This window comes from Macrobrachium nipponense, chromosome 4 (assembly GCF_015104395.2).
Source record: "Macrobrachium nipponense isolate FS-2020 chromosome 4, ASM1510439v2, whole genome shotgun sequence".
NCBI classification, from domain to species: domain Eukaryota; kingdom Metazoa; phylum Arthropoda; class Malacostraca; order Decapoda; family Palaemonidae; genus Macrobrachium; species Macrobrachium nipponense.
Window position 1 is genome coordinate 136770137 of NC_061100.1, and position 25382 is coordinate 136795518.

The following is a 25382-nucleotide window of genomic DNA, read 5'->3' on the forward strand; positions in this document are numbered from 1 at the left end:
AGTTAGGTTTACAGTAGCCCAATGATTGATACATATTTTCAGTTTTACAGGTTGTTCCAGAAGCTCTAAGAGCCCGTGCCATCCACGAGGCTGGCTTACTGTTTATTTTTTTTTTTTTTATAGATACCGAAAGCTTCCATAACCCTCTTTTGTGCTCAAATACCTACTCATGAACAATAGCTTACCATTCCTCCAATTCATGCAACGACTAGCGCCTTACGTGCAAGATAACTTAACTCTTGTAGCCATAAACAATGGATTTTATACCAATCTCTCTTATATGAATTTACCTGCAATTATTGCATGGTATTGGATAAACACCGGAATCAGTTTCTTTTTAGGATACAGCAAAATAAACGAATGACTGGATTTATGGCGTTCAGTACCTTATTTGGACGTTTTCGACTTTCAGCGTAATGATGTTTATTTTTTTGTTTGTTTTGTATGGTGTTTTTACGTTGAATGGAACCAGTGGTTATTCACCAACGGGACCAACGGCTTTACGTGACTTCCGAACCACGTCGAGAGTGAACTTCTATCACCAGAAATACACATCTCTCACTCCTCAATGGAATGGCCAAGAATCGAACCCGCGACCACCGAGGAACGCAAACACCATACCAACCACGCCACTGAGGCTGTTTATGTCTCTTGTTCCGGAACTGGAATTGGAATTTAAAATTTAGGCCAAAGACCGGGCGCTAGGACCTATGAGGTCATACAGCGCCGAAGGGACGTTGCGAAGAATCTCAAGTAATGACTACAGTATACTGCGTGAGGTACACTGACAGCACTAACCCCCTACGCGAAGTCTAAAGTTTTGAAATGTGAAACATATTCCAGGCAATCATGGTCTTTACTGAGGCCTCAGAACTTAAGATATGAATGTAAGAAAGAGCAACACGATAGCTTCATACATTTAACCTAAAAACTTTATTTCTATATAAAAAAAATTCTAGAAAGGGCAGTTGGTCGCCTTTTCTCCATTTCCAGTTGTTGTCCCTAAGCCTGATCTTGCTTTGCAGTTAAACAAACGGCACACATTATCGTAAAAGCGAGCACAAAAAAAAAAAAAAAAAAAAAAAAAAAAAAAAAAAAAAAAAAAAAAAAAAAAAAAGTGAACGTGTCCCTCAAACTCAAAGCCACATCATTTTGACGAAGACGAGAATAAAAGAGAATGAAATTAACATCATTTCAACGAAGACGAGAATAAAAGAGAATGAAATAATTTTGAAATTAACATCGAGAATGAATAAGCATTTCGAGATTTAGAATGAACATCATTTCAACGAAGACGAGAATAAAAGAGAATGTAATTAAAACACGTACACCAGTTGTTGAAATTTGCTCCTCCCGTGCAAGGTGTTGTGTGATCTCGAGCCTACACAAATTCTACCGCCATTATGTCTTCGTTTACACATTAAACATCGCTGTTTTTGAGGCCACAAAAGGCTCGGTTTCGTTCAAGGGGTTTTTTACCGTCGTGATAACACGTAACTGCAACCATCAAAAAAGACCAAAGCTATTACTCACTCGGTATGTGGGTGTGTAACTCTGAACACGGATTTAGAGAGCAATTCTTCCTACATGATATCTATCGACCTACACCCGGTCATTCATTTTACCAAGTGGTTTTGAGATAGATAGATAGATAGATAGATACATAATACACTACATACATCATCATACATACATAGATATATAGATAGATAGATAGATAGATACTACATACATAAATATATATACATACATACATCATACATACATACTACATCATAATATATATATATGATATATATATATATATATATATATATATATACACACACACACACACACGACACGAGCGCGTGAAGATGAATTGTTTACCTAGAATATGTCGAGTAGGGAGAACTTAAAAGCTGCGAAATCTAAATTCAACAGATTTACTTCACAACCTTAACCATGGGTGTAAAATGAATCAAGATTCGTCCATTACATCAAACGATATATATATATAGATAAGTATATACATATTATATATATAATACTAATATAATATCATATACAATACTATATATATTATATTATATATAATATAACTACAGTATATAAATGTGCATACTATGTGTATCTTTGAAAGAATTTTAAAACATAATAACGCTTCGGCCAAGTGACAGAAATAGCTACCAAGCAGAAAGAAGGGTGGAAATGAGGCCAGAAGGGATCCCCAGGAAGTTGATGTGACCGGAGATATGGGAGACTGGCTGTCTGCCTGTCTGACTGACTGACTGACTGGCTGGCTGACTAGGTTAGCGCAACGCAAGGGCCGTGAAGGTGATGGAGTGAGATCAAAAACGTCTACGGATTCAGGAGTGAGGAGGTTTCGATGGCTTGGAAATTGGGTAGACTCGTCTCTCCCCATTGAGATGTTCCAGATATAATCATTTTACAAAGGACCAAGCTCTGGGACCTACTATGAAGCCGTTCAGCGTTGATAAGGAAACTGGCAGTGTTTGTTTGTTTGTATGTTGTTTTTACGTTGCATAGAACCAGTGGTTATTCAGCACCGATAACCAACGGCTTTACGTGACTTCCAAGCCACGTCAAGTGTCAACTTCTATCACCAGAAATACACATCTCTCACTCCTCAATGGTATGGCCGAGAATCGAACCCGCGACCACCGAGGTGGGACGCTAATACCATACCAGCCACGCCGCTGAGGCGCTTGAAAAATATCAATTTGGAAATTTTCTACATTCAATTCTCGTATTTCGCCCTCTAAACCTGAATACTGTAACCACCTAAGGTCTCTAGCTGCAATTTAATTTTACACAATCTGTTCACCAATTATTATTACTTTTAATGCTTTTTAAAAACTATTCTCAATATTATTACTGTTATTACCAATGTTATGATTACTATCATTTACACTACTTCAGCAATTGTGTGGATATTGCTAATTATTCATTTTTTTTTATCATGTTAGCTCATGTATCTAGATTGTGTATGTTACTGTCTGTACTTTGTATACTCTATGTATTTGGCCTTGCTCTGAATACAAAATGTATTAATCTTATTATTATTGGTAACCGTGAGTTCGATTAAGGCAACCCAGATGACGGCTCATGTGTGTGTGTGTGTGATCACATGTGTGGGGGGGGGGGGGTGGGGGGGGGGGGGGGGGGGGGTGTGGGGGGTCGGGGGGGGGGGGGGGGGGGGAAGGCAATGAGCGCTGTTGATCCACATACGACGGAGGCTATCAGCGCTTGAGTGGGAGGTGTCTCTTGAAAAAGATTAGGCTCAAGCGCTTGAGTGGGAGTTGTCTCTTGGAAAAGATTTGAAGTTGAAATCGCTCGTTACTGTTATATATCTTGTTTAGCCTCAAGAACCCTTCTAGGAAAACGAATACTCAAGTGCTAATATCACTACACTACATCTCGTCAACATTTCTATGTAGGTTAGTGTTTCCGCGTATTTACTGAACAGTGTTTAAAGGAAACTTATCTCATATCCTTCGCACAAACTTGTAGAAGACCAGAAGGAACTAATTCGCAGACTTTCTAGTTTTATGGTTTTATACATAATATATATATATATATATATATATATATATATATATATATATAGATATATATGCAACATAACCTCTTTCTAGTTTTTACGGGATTTACAAACAATTTTTTACATTTGCCTAGTTTTTACGGGTTAAAAAAAATGATTATACTCTCGTTTTTATGAATTAATCTCTTTCTATTTTTATGAATAAAAATAAATAAATCATAATCTCCTAGTTCTTAGGGGATTTCTAAAATTTCTTGTTATCATAATCATAGTTAAAGCATCAAAACTGCTGTAGACAGGCCAGGTATTCCTTAATCCGCATCAACAGGATTTACACAACTAAAAGATAATTATATCTTAGGTGATATGCAAAAGACCATGTCAACGCGTTCTAATTATTACCTTATAATATAGAATGACCTCAGGAAGGAAGCTTTCAAGAATGACCACGTCCGATTTCATCTCTCCCTTAGCAGCCAATTCACTTCCCCTCTCGACTTTTCGTATTCCAACCTTCCTCGCATCCTTTTTCTCCTCCTCTTCCTTCTCCATCATTTCCTCGTTCTTTCCTCTCCCCCGTCCTTCCCTTTCTGCTTCTCAGCGTCCACCACAACAGCTGCGATAAACAGCAATTTGTTCTGAATGGCTCATACTTAGTCACTGGTCCTTGTGAAGAAATTGTTCTAAATCTCTTAAAAGGCAAGATGTTTATCTTTGCCACAAGAGCGGTTTGTGCCATGCTAGGGGAGACGAGGTGGGTGGGTGGGTGGTAAGGTGGAATTGGGTAGGAGGAAACTGGGTAGGTGGTAGGGTGGGTACGGGTAGGAGTACACTGCGTGGGTGATTTGGGGAGGGGTGGGGCGGAGGAGCGATTCGTGGCATCCTATATGAAAGGTGTTTTTATGATGGTTATTTCATAACAATGTCTCAAGAAGTTTGGTTTTGTTTTTATTTTTGAGAGGCGAGAAAGTTACCATCTGGTTAACTGTGCCATTAGTCTCAGTGGTGGATTAGAATGCTTTACTTGTGCAGCCACTTCTGTTCGCTGCTGTTTTGGGCTGTTGGTCGCTTCACCGAGAGTACTCAAAGACGTCGTTTCATTAATTCATACTGAATTTCATGTATTTCAAGATTTTATTATTATTATTGATGTTGTTTTCAGTTTTACAATGTCTATGGCGTGTAAAAGTATTTATACGGAATGTTCACAAAGATTATTTCTCTATCATAATGCTTGATAAATAAAATATGTTTAAAGGGACCTTTGATATAGATTTATCATATATCATAGTAAAGGAAGAAATTATTCTTTTGAGAGAGAGAGAGAGAGAGAGAGAGAGAGAGAGAGAGAGAGAGAGAGAAAATATTTATTCAGTACGTTACATGGTTTTCCTCGTGTAAACAAACATATTTTAATGCCCAAATTCCTGAGAGAGAGAGAGAGAGAGAGAGAGAGAGAGAGAGAGAGAGAGAGAGAGAGAGAGAGAGAGAGAGAGAGAGAGAGAATTTATCTAGTACGCTCCATGGTTTTGTTCGTATAAATAACCATACCATTTTAAATCATGACATTTGTTTATTAAAATCATATGAAATTGTCGCAAAAATAGCAGAGAAGAAAAAAATTATTCTAGAGAGAGAGAGAGAGAGAGAGAGAGAAATATTTATTCAGTACGCTACATGGTTTTGTTCGCGTAAATAAACATATCATTTTTATGCCCAAACATTTTCTGAGAGAGAGAGAGAGAGAGAGAGAGAGAGAGAGAGAGAGAGAGAGAGAGAGAGAATTTATCCAGTACGCTCCATGGTTTTGTTAGCCTAAATAAACAAATCATTTTAATACCCAAAGAATTTTGCTGAATGACATTTACTATCATAAGGTTCCGCATGAATACAATATGGGGGGGGGGAGGGGGGGGGAGGGGGGGTGGGGGGGGGGGGAAACTCGCGAAAAGAAATGTTCTTACGACTCTCACCTGATTCTATTCAATCTTGCCATTCAGGGATTTCAGCTTTTTGTGTTTTCTTCCTCCATTCGCATTCCATTCCATTCTTATTTCAATACCTTGGCAACTTCCTCCGTCCTTCCCATCCTTTCGAAATAATCTTACCTTCTGTCTCCTATGATTGAAGTACTCGAAGGAGAGGAGGTGAAACGAAGCCAGCCAGGACCCCTCAGCCTTTTTCGGGGTTATGGGAAAAAGCTACAGGTACCCCTGTGTCGACTCTTTGTTGTTCACAACAGCAATTGTTGTAGTTTTCCCAGGAGGGTGGGAGGGGGTGAGGGAAGAGGAGGAAGAGTAAGGAAAGTTCTCAGGAGACATAACATGACGATCGGGAAAGAAGAATGATCGCCTTCCTGCGCGCACACACACTCACTCTCTCTCTCTCTCTCTCTCTCTCTCTCACCCGCCAATTCTTTTCCTATCCCCCAAACCGCCATGTCATAGCGTGGTTTGAGGACATCGATGAACATGTGATCCAAATCTGGATAATCGTCTATCGAAAAATCAAGCCACCTGAAGACTAGATCTGGAAGAAATTGTGATAGTCCTGGAATCAACCGAAAGCAAAACAGGTTAAATCCACAATGATTTCAGCATGTTCGTGCTCTTGGAATGTCACAACAAGCAATTTCTACACAATCAGGACGACATTACATATGGATGCATTGCTACACTCGGTTATAGCGACAAAATTTTATAAAATATATATCCACCAGAGATAGCGTTAATTCGTTAAGTATTTAGTGTGTGTCCAAAGCTCTTCAGTATTAAATGTTTTATTCCTATCCATTGCCATGAAAAATCTCTCAATTGTCATAGTAATGTCCGCGTGACTAATAAATATTCACCTAAGACAGAAGGATGAAAATCCAATATCAGGGTCATTTCTCGCCAACAGTTTACGGTGAATTAATAAATTATCATCAACGTTCGTTATTCTAAAAAAAAAAAAAAAAAAAAAAAAAAAAAAAAAAAAAAACGCGCCAAGAGACTGTAAAGGTATTAGTTCAAGAAAATGCAGCTTCCCAACCAGATGTCTCAATTTTCACACCGACAATTACCATCAGATTCCTTTATACCGGCCCCGGAGTTATTGGCCTTTACTGCAACAGCAATATTAATGAATACTATTTCAGCTCAATGCAACGTCAAGTAAATTCAAAGATCAGATACAATACAGTAAATACTAAAATAAAGATTAAAAGAAAATAAAAGGAAAAACGGTAAAATTAAGGTCAAACATCGTTACCGGTATCAACAATGTTTTTTTCAGCGTGAGACAATACAACATTCACAGCAATCGAGAGGAGACCATCTGTCCAGGTACAGAACAAAACCGTCCTTATCCCAACCACTGAAAAAAACTTACCATTTGAGACAGAATACCCTCCAAAAGCAAAGGCAAAAGAAAAATAAGAAAATTCTAAGGACGAAGGAACTGGCTCAGGGCCAAAAACACGCGGAAAAGAAAACCAAGTAACCTTAGCGTACGTCGTCAGTGAGAAGACCGCAGGAATGTCCCTCTTAACGAGAATTAGTTCTATTCATCCTTGAGTTGCGCAGCTTTTAGAGAGGCTGCCATTATCCCTTATCCTATTAGGTACAAAATGTTCTCTAGTCTAAAAGGAGCGTAGATATCTCTATTGTCTTGTCTGTGTATGTGTTTCTGCCATTTACTCTTTTATCATAAACATATTTAAACTTTTTACCATCTTAAATTAGTTGGAGAATTCCATAAAAGCAGAAGAAACGAAAGGTTTCCTGAAAATAAGCAACTAACACAGAAATGTATAAAATGAGAATAGGGATAGTCGAGTACAAAAGGAATAGAGAATACCCAGACAAACAAGAAAATGACCACAAAAATATCAAATTCCATTTGCTATGTTATTACGTGCCCGAGGTCACCGCCGATATCTAGGCCTTCCCTAGTAATAACCTTAATGCATAATATTTCCTAGTGCTAACCTTAATGCATAATATCACTCAAGTTAGGTCATATAAAATAATAATCAAGCATTGTAACTGGACTGGAATAAAATATTTCAAAAAAAAATCCTGCTTGAATTTCTAGGTCTCCTTCTTAATATAAATGCAGAAAGAAGAACCACCATCCTCATCCTTGCTCTCGTAGAACTGGTTTTTCAAGACTCCGAGATGGTGACATTCACCTCAAACTCGACAATGACTGGAAACAAATTTCTCAAAACGGAGACAGCCCATTCATTCATGGGTGTAACTAATCGTTCAGGCAAGACTTTCCAAGTCGGGTTATTAGCTAACATGCCTGTAAATACGCAACTTACGCAGAGACATTTCAATTTCAAGAACAATTTAAATTCAGAACTAACTGACAGGCATAAAGACACCTGCAAAAACTAGAACAGCTTATCAACTCATGCATATATATATATATATATAGATATAGATATAGGGATATATATATATATGTATATATATATATATATGTATGTACATATGTACATGTAACTATAACCTTTAGTTCAGTCACAGTCTCATGCTACTCTAAGGAACTATTTTAGGATGCCTCATAACAATGCTTTACTACAATTTATTATTATTATTATTATTATTATTATCATTATTATTATTATTATTATTATGTAAACAGGGAAATTCTTTGAATTATGTACGTTTTTTTCATAAACTTCAGTAAACCGTTTACCAAGCAATAAATCTACTTCCATGTCTGCTCTTTCCGTCCTCACGGGACCGACGGAATTCACACAATTGTCTTACTTATAATCACGTGAACGATCACTGTCCCACTCAGAGAGATGTCAGAGTAACAAGGCGAACAAGGTTATTCATTAAATCCATCCATTAACATTTATTAGAACCAAAAAATAAATGGTATAGGAGTGCCAAGATTATTCATTACATCATTCCATTACTATTTATGAAAAAAGTATTTTTACAATTCATTAAAGGCACTATAATAACCTTTTCATGACTCACTATTCCATCACTCAAACCAGAGGAGAGGCACAGGTTTAGCCAGACCTGCTTAATGGGAATGACAGTATTAGCCTTCATGAATACTACGTGCAATCGTCCATCTCTAAGACAGTCGGCTGTCAGGCAGAAAAAAGCAACAAAGCGAATCATACAGTCGGCTGTCAGGCAGAAAAAAGCAACAAAGCGAATCATACAGTCGGCTGTCAGGCAGAAAAAAGCAACAAAGCGAATCATAGTGACACTACAATTCCTGCTACGATATCTTTTCTTATTCAAGACGAAGGACTGACTGATAATGGAAAGCTCAAGTGATGTACTATGTCAAAGGAACCAAAAGCCTAATAGACATCACACTTTGGACTCCAACATGGGAAAAGAATATAGCTCAAGTGTGTATATGTTCAAAAACCCAGCCTAATAGACATCACACTTTGGACTCCAACATGGGAAAAGAATATAGCTTATTTATTCATTTACAAATTCCTACATATGTTAAACATCCCGAGAATTAATGACTATATATGGCTGAATTAGCGACTATGACTTTCATCCGAAAAATATAAGCATTAATTGAAATACGGTATTTGGTATTAGACCATCCTTAAGGGGTATTATTATATAAATAAATAAATAAATACCCTTCTTGAAATACAGTGAAATTACTTAGCAAAATTCAACAAAACGGAATGCCAGAAAAAGATCAGGGCAATCAAGAAAAGATACAGTATTTGCACATTATATGAACTCAAATTTGAAGGCTCGCATTATTTCAATTACCCCTCCCTGACAAACATCGGCATATAGTTGCCATCCCAACTAAATAAAAAATGGTTTGCTTAAATTCAATTTAACACTTACTAAATCAACGCCATACACTAGGTATGTGATACAATACCAGTGAATAATTAAAGTAACATTTTCTCTATCAAAATAAAATTTCCGCAACAGAGAAAAACATACACACACCCGGACCAAGTCTTTTCATATCACCCCTGTCGCTATATAATAAAATAGAACAATCTGCCGGTTCCCGAATAAAAATGAGCCAGTCCATTCCCTCTCATTTAAATATAAAACTTTTTTCTCGTCGCGTCAACATTATAAAAGTTCCGCTGATTCCCTCTGGCAGACGGCTAACGACCTAATGTCGGGTCATCACCATTCCTTAACTCTTTATTTCACGCTAAAACAAATGTTTTAACATTTTTAAAGAATTGAGGGAAACATTAAGAATTTCTCTTAAAAGTCTTTTAGAGAGAGAGAGAGAGAGAGAGAGAGAGAGAGAGAGAGAGAGAGAGAGAGAGAGAGAGATGCTGATGAGCAGATTCACCAAAGGGCATTCCCAAACATCGTCATTCCTAGCTTACAGTGAATGTCAGGTCATATTGCCTGGGAAATCTATCGTGCCATGACATGGCCTTGAACTTAGGACCACCGCAGCAGGAAGTTCAAGCAACACTACTCAACTACCACAACAAAGTTGATGGTCAAAAAGCAAAACAACGATTACGGCGTGTGTACAGGTTAAAGGAAGAAAAATATACAAATTAACTGACTGGGTTTTGTTTACTTATCTAAATTGAATTGTTACAGTCTCATAGAAAGTAGCAAAACAATTTAGTAACTCGACTCAACAATGTTTAGTTTGATATATGAAGACTATATATGGAATGAAATGGAAGCTGCTGGTTCTTCTTCCCACCGCTATCCCTACATTGTGGGGTCGGATGCCTGCATGCATCAGGCATGGTTTATTGTTTGGCAAAGGGTTTTTACGATCGCATGCCCTTGGTGTCATTAACCATAGTTATTGGCGGTGGGCCTAGCCTTTTACTAAAATGTAAGACTGCAAGGCAGCAGTTTCCACAGTTATTGGCAGAGGGCCTAGCCTTTTACTAAAATGTAAGACTGCAAGGCAGCAGTTTCCACAGTTATTGGCAGTGGGCCTAGCCTTTTACTAAAATGTAAGACTGAAGGCAGCAGTTTCCACAGTATTGGCGGTGGGCCTAGCCTTTTTGGCGTGGGCCTAGCCTTTTTACTAAAATGAAGACTGCAACGCAGCAGTTTCCACATTACTGGCGGTGGGCCTAGCCTTTTTACTAAAATGTAAGACTGCAAGGCAGCAGTTTCCACACTTACTAGCAATGGGCCTAGCCTTTTACTAAAATGTAAGACTGCAAGGCAGCAGTTTCCACAGTTATTGGCAGTGGGCCTAGCCTTTTACTAAAATGTAAGACTGCAAGGCAGCAGTTTTCCACAGATTGCAGTGGGCTAGCCTTTTAACTAGTAAGTGAGGCCAGCAGACACTTATTATTGGCAATGAGGGCCTAGCCTTTTACTAAAATGTAAGACTGCAAGCAGGCAGTTTCCACATTATTGGTATGGGCCTAGCCTTTTTACTAAAATGTAAAGACTGGCAAGCAGCAGTTTTCCACGTTATGGCAGGGCCTAGCTTTTTACTAAAATGTAAGACTGCAAGGCAGCAGTTTCCACACTTACATCAAGGCCAGCCTTTTCTAAAATGTAAGACTGCAAGGCAGCAGTTTCCACACTTATTAGCAGTGGGCCTAGCCCTTTTTACTAAAATGTAAGACTGCAAGGCACATTTCCACAGTTAATTGGCGAGGGCCTAGCCTTTTAACTAAAATGTAAGACGGGCAAGGCAGCAGTTTCCACAGTTGTTGGTCAGTGGGCTAGCCTTTTACTAAAAATGTAAGACTGGCAAGGCCAATTTCAGTTTCCACCAGTTGGTGGTCAGTGCCTAGCCTTTTACTAAAATGTAAGACTGCAAGGCAGCAGTTTCCACAGTTATTGGCAGAGGGCCTAGCCTTTTAATTTTAAAACTGTAAGACTGCCTAGCAGCTGTTTCCACAGTTGTGGCAGCTAGCCTCTTTACTTTATTGTTTAAGATGCAAGGCAGCAGGGTTTCCACAAGGGTGGCAGTGGGCCTAGCCTTTTACTAAAATTGGTAGACTGGCAGGGAGTCCAAGCTTTCCACCACTTTATGGCAAAAGAAGCCTAAGCCTTTTACTTAAAATTGGGTAGACTGGCAAGGCACAGTTTCCACAGTTTTGGCAGTGGGCCTAGCCTTTTACTAACATGTAAGACTGCGAAGGCAGTAGTTTCCAGTTATTGGCAGAGAGCTCTATCCTTTTACTAAAATGAAGACTGCAAGGCCCATTTCCCACAGTTTATTGCAAGTGGGACTAGCCTTTACTAAAATGTAGACTGCAAGGCAGCAGCTTTTCCACAGTTATTGGCAGAGGGCCTAGCCTTTTACTAAAATGTTAGACTGCAAGGCAGCAGTTTCCACGGTTTTGGCTAGTGGCCCTAGCCTTTTACTAAAATGCTAAGACTGCAAGGCAGCAGTTTTTCCACAGTTTTGGCAGAGGCCTAGCCTTTAACTAAACTTTTAGACTGCCAGGCAGCAGTTTTTTCCTCCACAGTTATTGGCAGTGGGGCCTAGCTTTTACTAAAATGTTAAGACTGCAAGGCAGCCGTTTCCACAGTTATTGGCAGTGGGCCTAGCCTTTTACTAAAATGTTAGACTGCAGGCAGTATTTTCCCCAGTTGTTGGCAGTGGGGGCTTAGCCTTTTAACAAAATGTAAGCTGCCAGGCAGCAGTTTCCACAGTTTTGGCAGAGTGCCTAGCTTTTTACTAAATGTAAGACTGCAAGGCAGAGCAGTTTCACAGTTGTTGGCAGTGGCCTAGCCTTTGAACTAAAATGTAAGACTGCAAAGGCAGCAGTTTCCACAGTTTATTGGCGTGGCCTAGCCTTTTGGCGTGGGCCTAGCTTTTACTAAATGAAAGACTGCAAGCAGACATTCCACAGTTATTGGCGTGGGCCTAGCCTTTGACTAAATGTAAGAACTGCAAGGCAGCAGTTTCCACACTTATTAGCAATGGGCCTAGCCTTTTTCTAAAATGTAAGACTGCAAGGCAGTAGTTTCCACAGTTACTGGCGGCGGGCCTAGCCTTTTACTAAAATGTAAGACTGCAAGGCAGCAGTTCCACAGTTATTGGCGGAGAGGGCCCTAGCCTTTACTAAAAATGTAAGGACTGCAAGGGCAGCAGTTTCCACAGTTGTTGGCGGTGGGCCTAGCCTTTTTACTAAAATGTAAGACTGCAAGGCAACAGTTACCTCAGTTATTGGCGGTGGACCTAACCTTTTACTCAAAAGTAAGACTGCATGGCAGCAGTTTCCACAGTTACTGGCGGTGGGCCTAGCCTTTTACTAAAATGTAAGACTGCAAGGCAGCAGTTTCCACAGTTATTGGCAGAGGGCCTAGCCTTTTACTAAAATGTAAGACTGCAAGGCAGCAGTTTCCACAGTTATTGGCAGAGGGCCTAGCCTTTTACTCAAAAGTAAGACTGCAAGGCAGAAGTTTCTACAGTTATTGGCAGTGGGCCTAGCCTTTTACTTAAAATGTAAGACTGCAAGGCAGCAGTTTCCACAGTTATTGGCAGTGGGCCTAGCCTTTTACTAAAATGTAAGACTGCAAGGCAGCAGTTTCCACAGTTATTGGCGGAGGGCCTAGCCTTTTACTAAAATGTAAGACTGAAAGGCAGCAGTTTCCACAGTTATTGGCAGTGGGCCTAGCCTTTTACTAAAATGTAAGACTGCAAGGCAGCAGTTTCCACAGTTGTTGGCAGTGGGCCTAGCCTTTTACCAAAATGTAAGACTGCAAGGCAGCAGTTTCCACAGTTATTGGCGGTGGGCCTAGCCTTTTGGCGGTGGGCCTAGCCTTTTACTAAAATGAAAGACTGCAAGCAGCAGTTTCCACAGTTATTGGCAGTGGGCCTAGCCTTTTACTAAAATGTAAGACTGCAAGGCAGCAGTTTCCACACTTATTAGCAATGGGGCCTAAGGCCTTTTACCTTTTTACCAAAATGTAAGACTGCAAGGCAGCAGTTTTTCCACAGTTATTGGCGGTGGGCCTAGCCTTTTGGCGGTCCCGGGTCGGGCTAGCCTTTTACTAAAATGGAGAAGACTGCAAGCAGCAGTTTCCACAGTTATTGGCAGTGGGCCTAGCCTTTTACTAAAATGTAAGACTGCAAGGCAGCAGTTTCCACACTTATTAGCAATGGGCCTAGCCTTTTACTAAAATGTAAGACTGCAAGGCAGTAGTTTCCACAGTTATTGGCGGCGGGCCTAGCCTTTTACTAAAATGTAAAACTGCACGGCAGCAGTCTCCACAGTTATTGGCGGTGGGCCTAGCCTTTTACTAAAATTTAACACTGCAAGGCAACAGTTTCCACAGTTATTGGCGGTTGGCCTAGCCTTTTACTAAAATGTAAGACTGCAAGGCAGCAGTTTCCACAGTTATTGGCGGTGGGCCTAGCCTTTTACTAAAATGTAAGACTGCAAGGCAGCAGTTTCCACAGTTATTGGTGGTGGGCCTAGCCTTTTACTAAAATGTAAGACTGCAAGGCAGCAGTTTCCACAGTTATTGGCGGTGGGCCTAGCCTTTTACTAAAATGTAAGACTGCAAGGCAGCAAATACCCTTAGTCGCCTTTTACGACACGCAGGAACTACGGAGTCCCAGGCTTAACGCCAAGCATTAGATCCTAATGGAAGACTACATAGGCAACAACCATATAAAAATACTAATGCCTTACAGTATCCTATTTGCATACATTTTCAAAGGGTATATAATGAACCAAGACCGAATATGAGTCATAAGCCTGAATCAATGCATCTCGCCCACCCTCACACAACGACCAACTTTGAGGATCTATTCACAACTAAGAAGAAAACAAAAACCAGAAATTAACATTTTTCAAACAGAGAATATAGGTGAACAGATCATTTCTATTCATCCGTTCGCCCACAATACTGACCGTAAAACATTCACCGTGTATAAAGGCTGTTGCATCCGATAACATGAAAATCGATAGGACTGCCGGTAACATAAATCTACATATCAATTCACTACACAATTAGCTGTCTATACATTCACTCTAATGCGAACAGTCATTAACACCCAATCGCAAAATTACAGCCCATAGAGCAGACTTGGGCTCCATTTAATGTTTGTTTACCGAAAAATACGAGACCCTCATCTATGAATGAATGCATTTTGATTTTGCATGTGAAAGCCTTAACAACAAACTACTTCTACTAAGCAGTTCTAAACATACTAGCGATACTTTTTTTGTTTTAACATTTTTTGTTTTAACAAAAGGCTTCTCTCCCCTAGAAATGCTAGCAACAGAGGCTCTCTCTCTCTCTCTCCTCTCTCTCTCTCTCTCTCTCTCTCTCTCTCTCTATATATATATTATATATATTATAAATATAGAGATATATATATATATATGTGTGTGTGTGTGTGTGTGTGTGTGTTGTTTGGTTGCCGTAAACTTTGGTATAGAAATACGGTTAAAAGGGAGTAATTGATCCTGAATTCTTTCCATTATCCCCATAGGAAAAGAATGTAACAAATAAATGATAACAACTGCCAGGTATCTCATTGTCACACGTTTCTGTCTCACCCAAGACCGGATACTATCCCAACCCTCTCTAGTCTGACAAGAATCTCTCTCTCTCTCTCTCTCTCTCTCTCTCTCTCTCAACTCCAAGTTCATTCAATAAAAAAATTAAATAATCAACCCACATGGGATCGGCTTACTGAGAAATGGTAAAATGGTTGGGGATCGGGAGAGAGAGAGAGGGGGGGGAGGGGAGGATTTAGCGACCTTAATCCTCGAAGCAACAAGTTCCACCTCGAGATGACGTTTAATCATCTTATCCTATTGATTTCTCTCGAGAGGCCTACAAAGCCTACTGCTCCACGAGGAGACTCAAAATGCCTCAGGTCGTTATTGCCGGAGGTATTATTGTTGCAGTTTTCTCTTTTTACAGAGAAAAATGCAGACTGATGAACGGACACATCAAACTTCGAACAGCGAATAAGATCTAAAGAGAGAAGTTGTGGTTACGAGTTGTAATTTCTTTAGCATTTACACTGAGTACTTCATTCAACTGATGGCCTTCAATTGTATGACCGTGCCATTAATTACCCTCTTTTCCTTTCCCTCAGAATACACCTACCTAAAGGAATTCATTACTTAAAATATGGATAAAATGAGTAAAACCGCCATTGTAAAATTAACATACGAAAATTTGCGGTACACCACACACATCTATACTTCATGAGTCACCAACAGAGACTTACTGCCACACCTAAATGTGTTTTAATATATACATATGTGTGTTTGTGGATCATTTCTGAGGCAATACATTTGATCAATGACCTCGCTCTTATCTGAGTTCTCGATCTTAGCGATATCCACCGCCAGGTGACTTACTTCCCTCTTTTCTACAGGTAATATTTAGGTCGTTGTTCCATTGAGCTACAGTTCTTCCTCCCATCAGGCAGTATAGCAACACTCGTCCCGATCACACCCTCCAGAAAAAACAGACAGACATCCCTTATGATTCTTTCCTTTGTAGAAACGAACTTCCCCCCCCCCCCCCCCCCCCCCCCCCCCCACCCCCCCCCCCCCCAACCCCCCCCCCACCCCCCCCCCCCCCCCCCCCCCCCCCCCCACCCCCCCCCCCCCCCCCCCCCCCCCCCCCCCCCCCCCCCCACCCAATGTACGCTTCACTGACTGCTGCCTTATACGGCCAAACTTTGACTTTTTATTCTCGCGATTTTCCAGATTCTTATAACCTTCATTCTTTTGAGAGGATGGCCTATCGCTTTCTTCTGGATCAAGCCAATACTGTCTCCATATTTCTACCTTTCCGCTTAGATTTTGTTACCCTGGGCTAGCAAGACACACACACGCACGCGCACACACACACACACACACACACACACACACACACATACATATATATATATATATATATATATATATATATATTGGTTAAACGTGATTGATAGATCTCAATTTACCACGTGGTAAAATGTGCACTCCTTACAAAAAAGAAAAAAATATAATACACAACATATATATAGATACATACATACATACATACATGCATACACACACACACACACACACACACACACACACATATATATATATATATATATATATATATATATATATATATAAATATATATATATATATATATAGATTATAAATATATATCTATATATATATATATATATATATATGATATATATATATATATATATATATATAATACCACTAGACACTCTTACCCAACATATGAGCCCATGAAATATCCACAAGCGTATCCAAAGAGTGTAGGGAATTATATACATGCAAGAACAAGAGAAGCCTTACAAGAAACTCATTCTTTTAAGGATGATTTTGGAGACAGTTGTTTCACATCAGAAACCATAGTATGACCTTCCCGGACGGCAACTTCACTCACCTTCCTCCCCTCCACCAGAAAAATAAAAAACCTCTGATCTTTTCAACCGATTCTTCCACCACAGAGAGAGAGAGAGAGAGAGAGAGAGAGAGAGAGAGAGAGAGAGAGAGAGAGAGAGAGAGAATAAAAATCTCTGATCTTTTCAACCGATTCTTCCACCAGAGAGAGAGAGAGAGAGAGAGAGAGAGAGGAGAGAGAGAGAGAGAGAGAGAGAAATAAAAACCTCTGATCTTTTTCAACCGATTCTTCCACCGAGAGAGAGAGAGAGAGAGAGAGAGAGAGAGAATCTCTGATCTTTTCAACCGATTCTTCCACCAGAAGAGAGAGAGAGAGAGAGAGAGAGAGAGAGAGAGAGAGAGAGAGAAAATAAAAATCTCTGATCTTTTCAACCGATTCTTCCACCAGAGAGAGAGAGAGAGAGAGAGAGAGAGAGAGAGAGAGAGAGAGAGAGAGAGAGAGAGACGACGAGGAGAGAGAGAAGAGAGAGAGAGAGAGAGAGAGAGAGAGAAAGTTCAGTGTTACGTCAGAACGATATCTCTTATGTACTCCGATTTCTGGCCTGGAACAAATGTAACGGTGGCTGCTTCCAGTACACATCTGGAAGGTCAAAATCTCCTCTGAGGTCCCCAAATACAATTAGCGCTGCAACCAGAATTTTCATAAACGCGTAATGGCTGTTGGAAGAAGAGGTACTATTTTGCGTACAAAAAAATGTCAGTACTGTAACATCAAATTAGTCAATTCATTCAGAAATTGATGGATTTATTTCTATTCGGAAGTCATCGTTTTAAAGACACACAAAATAGACCATACATAGGCCAAAGTCTAATGAGTAGGTTATTCTCTAGATATATATACTTGTTCTGCGTCAATGGCATTGCTTCTTCTGAACAAAGGAATTTTTTCTTATAGAACAAAGGCCAAAAGGAGATGAAGGCTAACGCCCTTTCCTCGCCCAGCCTGTCCCCCCCCCCCCCCCACACCCCCCCCCCCCAAAAAAAAAAGAAAGAGAGAGAGAAAGGAAGGGCGTCTTAACTACGAAAGAAATGCCAGACACGTCACTTAAAAGACAGACGAACCGTACCAAGACGGAAGTTCACGAAAAGGAACAGTCAATGGACTGTGTAATCCTCGAGGGATTTGGATTTCCAGAGCTGAAGCAGCGAAAAGCTTTTCGATCCCCATTGCAAGTCGGGACAACCTCTTAACATAAGGCGCCTTCATTTCACGACAGACAAAGCAACGCAACAGGAATCTCATCTATACACAAGCAAAAGGTACTATATACTTATGTACATCAGCTACCATTCCTAAAGCCTCGTAGGCTTAATTCCATCCTGAGGTAAAATTAATTTCATTCTGATTAATGGAATGATAGCTGATATTCTCAGGAAAAAAATTAAAAGTATTTCGGTTATAAGAAAAAATAAATATACTGGTTTATTTGAAAAATAAAGGTATGTAAACCGGCTAACATTCTAAAAGCCTCGTAGGCGTACTTCCATCCCGAGGCAAAATCAATTTCATTCTGAATAAAGGAGTGCCAGCTTATGTTCTGATGAAAAAAATTAAAGTATTTACAGACACAAAAAAAAAAAAAAAAAAATTGATTCCTTTAAAAAATAAGAATACCAACTAGATATATAACATCCGCTGGGCGTTCCTGATTTCCGCGGTTCTCTTCTATAATTGAAAATGCCTATAACCCATTGAGTTTTTCATTTAAAAAATAAATATATTACTGAAAATGCTACAGTAAACATTAAAGTCATTAAGCTATCAATATTACATACTTCTCTATTTGCTGTTTCGATTTATAGAGTTGATGCAAAGACATTTCATTCTCATTAGTATTACACAATTTTAATTCATCCATTTCTGGTATAAATAGGAAATCTCATGTACTATACTCTGTTTTTTTACATCTGTCCATCCGCCTGTGGTGTTTGCGCATGGTAATACTGCGTCCCGGGCTTTAAATAATATCCTATTTCGAATATTAACGGTGTAATTCGCATACAATAAATTATTAAAACACTTTTCAGTTGCAGATGTACACCAAGATGTCTTTTTACTTACCTAAAACTTAGACATACCGTAACTATTTAAAGCCCGGGACGCAGTGTTACCATGTGCGACCACCACAGGCGGATGGACAGACGGAAAAAAAACAGAGTATAGTACAAATCAACGCAGCTGAACAAGTACGGAAACTGTCATCGTCGTCCAGCATGAATCTAATATTTTGGACAACTTCCAGTAAGTGAAATGCTTTGCTTCCCAACACAGGTACTTCAATACATAACACGGACTTTTGCAAATAGCCGCAATTTACACAAACACTGCAATATTTTTCAGCCTCAAAACCCAAAGGCACACCGTCCTGCGCAAATTCACAAATATCAAAGTAATCACCAGCCAAAATGGTCACGTTTGAACGCGTACATTCTAGCGGAAAGAATTCAACAGCCCAGACAGAACCCGGATTTATGCTTCGACAAACGTTTACAGCGATTGACTGACAATTTCCTGTGGATGTGAGACGCTTTACTTAATATTTTTTCAAATATCTTTTCATCAATTCTCTCTAAAACGGTTACTAATTAAGGGATGAGATAACATCTATTTACGTTTTCTATATTCAAGCTCTTTACCTTACCTAAATATATAACCATCGAACCCTTAGACTTACAAACGTCTTAAATCAAATATAAATGGCTTATATAAAGTTCCAGATTCTGGTTAGGAGTGAAGAACGTATAAGATCACTGAGTATTAGCCAAAGCTCATCCATATTATTTGTGTAAAGAAGAGATACGGATAATGAACTCAAAGTTCAGAAGTCACAAATTCTCGATCAAGCAATTACATAACAAAGTAATGCAGAGCCTGTATTTTTTTTTATGTTTGTAAGGCGTTTTTACGTTGCAAAGAACCAGTGGTTATGGTTATTCAACAAAGGGACCAACGGCTTTACGTGACTTCCGAACCACGTCGAGAGTGAACTTCTACCACCAGAAACACACATCTCTCACCCCTCAATGGACTGCCCGAGAATCGAACTCGCCGCCACCGAGGTGGCAGGCCAACACCATGCCGACCACGCCACTGAGGCGCTGTAGTCCCTGTATGATGCTATTGCAAAAATAATGAAATCTCTTCGAGTCCAACATATAAGCCTAGCATACTGCTCTATCAACGTGGGTCTACCTTAACGAGAGAGAGAGAGAGAGAGAGAGAGAGAGAGAGAGAGAGAGAGAGAGAGAGAGAGAGAGAGAGAAAATTAATTTACCCGCAAATTGGTCACACCCTTCAGAGAATGCGACTACTATATATCTAGTCAAGCCCTCCCAAAAAAAACAACGAAAAACGCAGCTAGGGATGAGATCACATGGAAGTCATTTTCATCGAGTAAAAGTTTCGCGAAATGTAAAAGTGATATTCTGGCATCTGCGACTCACCATCCTTATGTTGAGGCACATCAAACTTCAAAACAGACTTATAAAAAAAGGAACATGCGACGCAAAACGAAAATAATTCTAACTTTAATCCCTCGATAAAATTATAGACAAGCAACTCGTTAACTTCACCGTGTAGTATACTGAAGAAGGCCATCTTCATACCCTGACTCAGACCTCCGTTGGATTTTGGACCAATGGTACCCAATGGTATACTTTGACACCCAGTCAACCTCACTGAGACAAGAGTAAGGTTTAGTTTTCAAAGAGGCTCCCCACAAGCTGTAGATATCTGGTTTTCCATTCTTTCCCAGGCCCTACGAGTTACCCTAGGTGATACTGAGAAGGGATACTGAGAAGGGGTGCCCGAAGAGGACTAAGAAGAAAAGAGGGATGAAATGATCTGTGGAGAATAGAACCATCTACATATGACTAGGGAAGGCAGGGATTTTCAAAGGTCGATGATGAACGACAATGGCAGAACATAAGTGAATTTGAAAGGTCACTGATGACAGATCAAGCCCCAAGGAATACGACTACAGATACTGGAGGTAATTTCAGTGTCAATAAACTTCTTCTATCGTAGATTCGAAATACTTACGAAGTTTCAAAACTTCCTGCTACATTAAAGAGCAACAATAACTTCGGGTTTTGAACAAGGGACAAAAAAGCAATGCACGTGAGGAAAATCTGTAAACTCCTGGGGAAAACACAAAAACATGACTGATATTATGTGCATAAAAACCGTCTAAAGATTTTGAGAATTAATTGCAATTAGACCACAGATGGAGGATTCTGCAGACAAGACGTCAACAAAAGTAATCAAGGTTCATACACACGATATGAATGTACCTATGAACCAGGTATACATATAACATTGTTGTGGGTAAAATTACATCAAAAGACAACGCTGAAAACCTTTCCCACAACTTGAGGAGGAAACACTTCACACGGTCTAGGATTACAAAATGGGATACCAAATTTCAGTCAGACGCACTTACGCACTCGCGCCGCGCTCGCACGCACACACACACATTCAACACGAAAATACATAATGATGAAATTCGTGGGCACATAGAAAAACTTCAGAACGCCTAAGAAATTTCATTAAGTTTAGCAATGAGGACAATTCTAATTCAATTTCTTGATAAGAACTTACGGATTAAGGCGATAAATAAAAAAACATAACCTAAACACCAACAAAAAGGTTTATTAACCAACTCAGGGGAATCCCGCAAACGAGGAAAAAAAGCCAGACGCACCTTAATAAGAAAATAAAATTATAATAATAAACGGTTTTCTCTAAGAACTTTGAAGCCAGCAGTTAAGTACTCATATTTTACGATAAGAGGCTGTAAAAATGATAAGAGGGGCTTAACGTGGCTTCGCTATAAACTCATAATAGGGTCGAAAAATGTCACCCAAAGGCACAATGCTCAAGATAAAGTATTAGCATTAAAACTACTCTCTCGAATACGATGCATCATCGGGTTAACACCAGGTAGCCGAATGAACTAAGAAACCATAATATACAGGCACTGCAAAACCTCATATTCACAATTCAGTTGCTAAGTCACGCGAAAAGGTCAGAGTTTGGTGGCGCCACTCACAAAGTAAGAATGTCTCTTTTGGTATAAGTTGGTTGATTGTATCTGCGATTATCCCAATCAACCCAAGACCTAAAGCTTCTGTGTTAGCTACTTTTCTTTTCTGCCAAAACAAATGACTGGAATCTGATAAGATTATTCACGAATTCAGGAAACTAGGTCAAATGGTCAGCATTCCTCTACTTCTTGGGAGCTGATCATTTATGTATGTTTAGTTGTTATCAAGTCATTTTTCACCGTCAGCTTCATCTATATTTAATCAGTGTATTTTCCTCATTCTTTATTCTCTTTCCACCATGTGGGAGATTCATGTTACGGAAACACGCTAGACAAATGAATGCATTTTTGGCTTGTTCCATCAAACAAAGCATAAACTACTGATGTCACATACCTTCAGCAATTTCAATTCAAACTAAAAGTCTCGAGAAATTTGAAAGAGAACATTGGTGTTTGTTAACGACAGTTCAATCGTGCATGTATTAAATAATGTAGGTCCCCAAACACTGCCATGTAGTATTCCTTTTGACAGTTAAACATGTAACTGGAATTTCACATAATAATAATAATAATAATAATAATAATAATAATAATAATAGAGCACTGGGGCAATATCTGAAAACCAGTGAAGACGAGTGCCTTAAGAGTGCATGGGAAGAAGGACTGATAAAAGTACACGAAGACCCAGAAATATACAGACAGGAGAAATACGAAACAGACTAAAGAACTGGCCAGCGATGAAACATAGCAATGGCTACAGAGGGGAGAGCTCAAGAAGGAAACAGAAGGAATGATAACAGCGGCACAAGATCGGGCCCTAAGATCCAGATATGTTCAAAGAACAATAGGTGGAAATAACATCTCGCCCATATGCAGGAAGTGCAATATGAAAAACGAGACCATAAACCACATAGCAAGCGAATGTCTGGCACTTGCACAGAACCAGTACAAAAAGAGGCATGACTCAGTGGCAAAAGACCTCCAGAAACACCAGGTACCTTGCAGTAATAAGTGGTACGAGCACCAACCCGAAGAAGTAATAAAAAACGATCAGGCAAAGATCCTCTGGGACTATGGTATCAGAACAGATAGGCTGATACGTGCAAATAGACCAGACGCGACGTTGATTGACAAAATCAAGAAGAAAGCATCACTCATTGATGTCACAATACCATGGGACACCAGAGTTGAAGAGAAAGAAAGGGAAAAATCGGTGAGTATTAAGACCTCAAAATAGAAATAAGAAGGATATAGGATATGCCAGTGGAAATTGCACCCATGATCATAGGAACACTAGGCACGATCCCAAGATCCCTGAAAAGGAATCTGGAAAAACTAGAGGCTGAAGTAGCTCCAGGACTCATGCAGAAGTGTGATCCTAGAAACAGCGCACATAGTAAGAAAAGTGATGGACTTCCAAGGAGGTAGGATGCAACCCGGAACCCCACACTATAAATACACTTAGTCGAATTGGAGGACTGTGATAAAAAAATAATAATAATATAATAATAATAATATCGATTTCTCCTTACGTTATTACTAATCTGCGTCAGATTATACGATGATAAAAATACAATAAAGTTAGCGCACACTAAACAGAATATTCAACAAATTCTTCCTCATGGAATTCGGAACAGTTAACAAGACACACACACACACAGCCGGGTGATGGAAAAATTCTCTTGAAAAACCAACTGATACAAACAACAGGGGCAGAACTGAACTATTTCTCATAGATAAACTTAAAACATGAGGACGAGTGAGTTGATGAACACCAAGGCCAAGCACAAAGAGCTTATTTGCAAAGCAAACCCTCCACTCTCTCCTCCTTCAAATACAGCCAGCGACAGACACTCCAGCAGAACCCCAAACACTACTCACAACTGCACGAGAAAAACACATGCACGAAAGCAAACATATTACGTGCACTTAACTCATCCTCGGCACTTGGACGCTCCAAATAACATTCGGTTGCAGCAAAGCAACATGGCGGGCAAAAGTTTTCAGCATTTGGGATTTTCTGAATTTTAGGAATAGAATCGAATATAGATAGAATGTGGGATAAAAAATCAAGTGCTGGACCTATGAGGTCATTCAGCTGAAGCGGAAATTAGCAGTAAAAAAGGCTACAAAAGCGTCACATGTGAAAAGTCTCGCAGTTGCACTATCTTCATCAAATGTTAAGAGAGAAAAAAAAAAAATAAATAAAAAAAACAAGTGCGTCTTGACATGGAAAACGAAAGTTTGTCGACGGCCAGAACACATTTACATAATGGACGAAATTCTAGTACTTATTTTACTCCCTTCTCCTTAAAGATTAACATTTTCTCAGAAAAGATGATCAAAGATGATCCACTGGAATAATACAGGAGTTTCCTCACATGCAAGCAAGGCTATTAAATCCAAATCGAAAACCGTAAACCAGCGTCAAACAACCTGGTAAAAAGATTAAGAAAAGGTCGGTCGAGTCCTTATCAAATTTTTCCAGGGTTATAAAAAGGTTCGCGTAAAATGTTCTCAGAGAGTAAGACAGCTCCTGATGGCCATGGACAACGCTGAACATGTTGCGACTAAAATATGGAATAAAATGAGAGGCATAAAGAAATTAAACTACATATAAATCCATACTAAACGGAGTGTACAAAATTACAGGAATTAAGTTTTACATCAAAACCACAAAAATTAACACAGACGTGCAAATGATGAGCTTAGGAATGCTGATAAATGAACATCTTCACGTGTCATATTATCAAAAACAAAAGCGCTCTTCAAAAAAAAAAAAAAAAAGGCCACTTTAATATGGATACATTACGAATGGTTTAAACGACTTTGTAATCATAATCAACCATTTGGTCCACCCGAGAAGGTGCAAGGTATTTATAGTTACCAATGAGCCAAATTAATAATGAACAAAATCTTAGGGGTTAGTGTCATTGAGTATCCCTTGCTATCTATCACAGAAAGGATTAACAAAGAAAACAAGTGTTTCGAAGTCTATAGCAATAAAGAATAAAATACCGAAAGGATGAAAAAACCTCCAAAAGTATATAAATATTACCTGAATGGCGGTATGTTCGTTCTACTCCTAATATATAAATCCGAAATAGAAACAGAAGATGGCGATCAAAACGATAACGTATATCTCTTAATCCGATTTGAAACAACTCGGGAAAATCAACGCGTTTCCCGCGTTCCAAAAACGCATTTAATATTAATAGCAATTTATGTTTTCGCGACACATACGAAGTGTTATGTGATTCCGGTTCTTTTTTTTTTCTTCTTCTTTTCTTTTTAAGGTCACGGCTTGATTCTAGACAGCAAGTGTAAGCTTGGGGCAAGCTGGATGCAAGGATGAAAGGTCACTTAGGAAAAGCGATCTGAATGTTATAGTATTTACTCCTAACCCATAAAAAAATATATAAAGGTTATGTGGATTGTGGG

General features: G+C 39.3%; 1 protein-coding gene across 1 annotated transcript in view; it reads right to left on the reverse strand.

The window, feature by feature from the left end:
• Positions 1-25382, reverse strand: part of LOC135211516 (uncharacterized) — a 629390-nt gene that overhangs the window by 587953 nt on the left and 16055 nt on the right.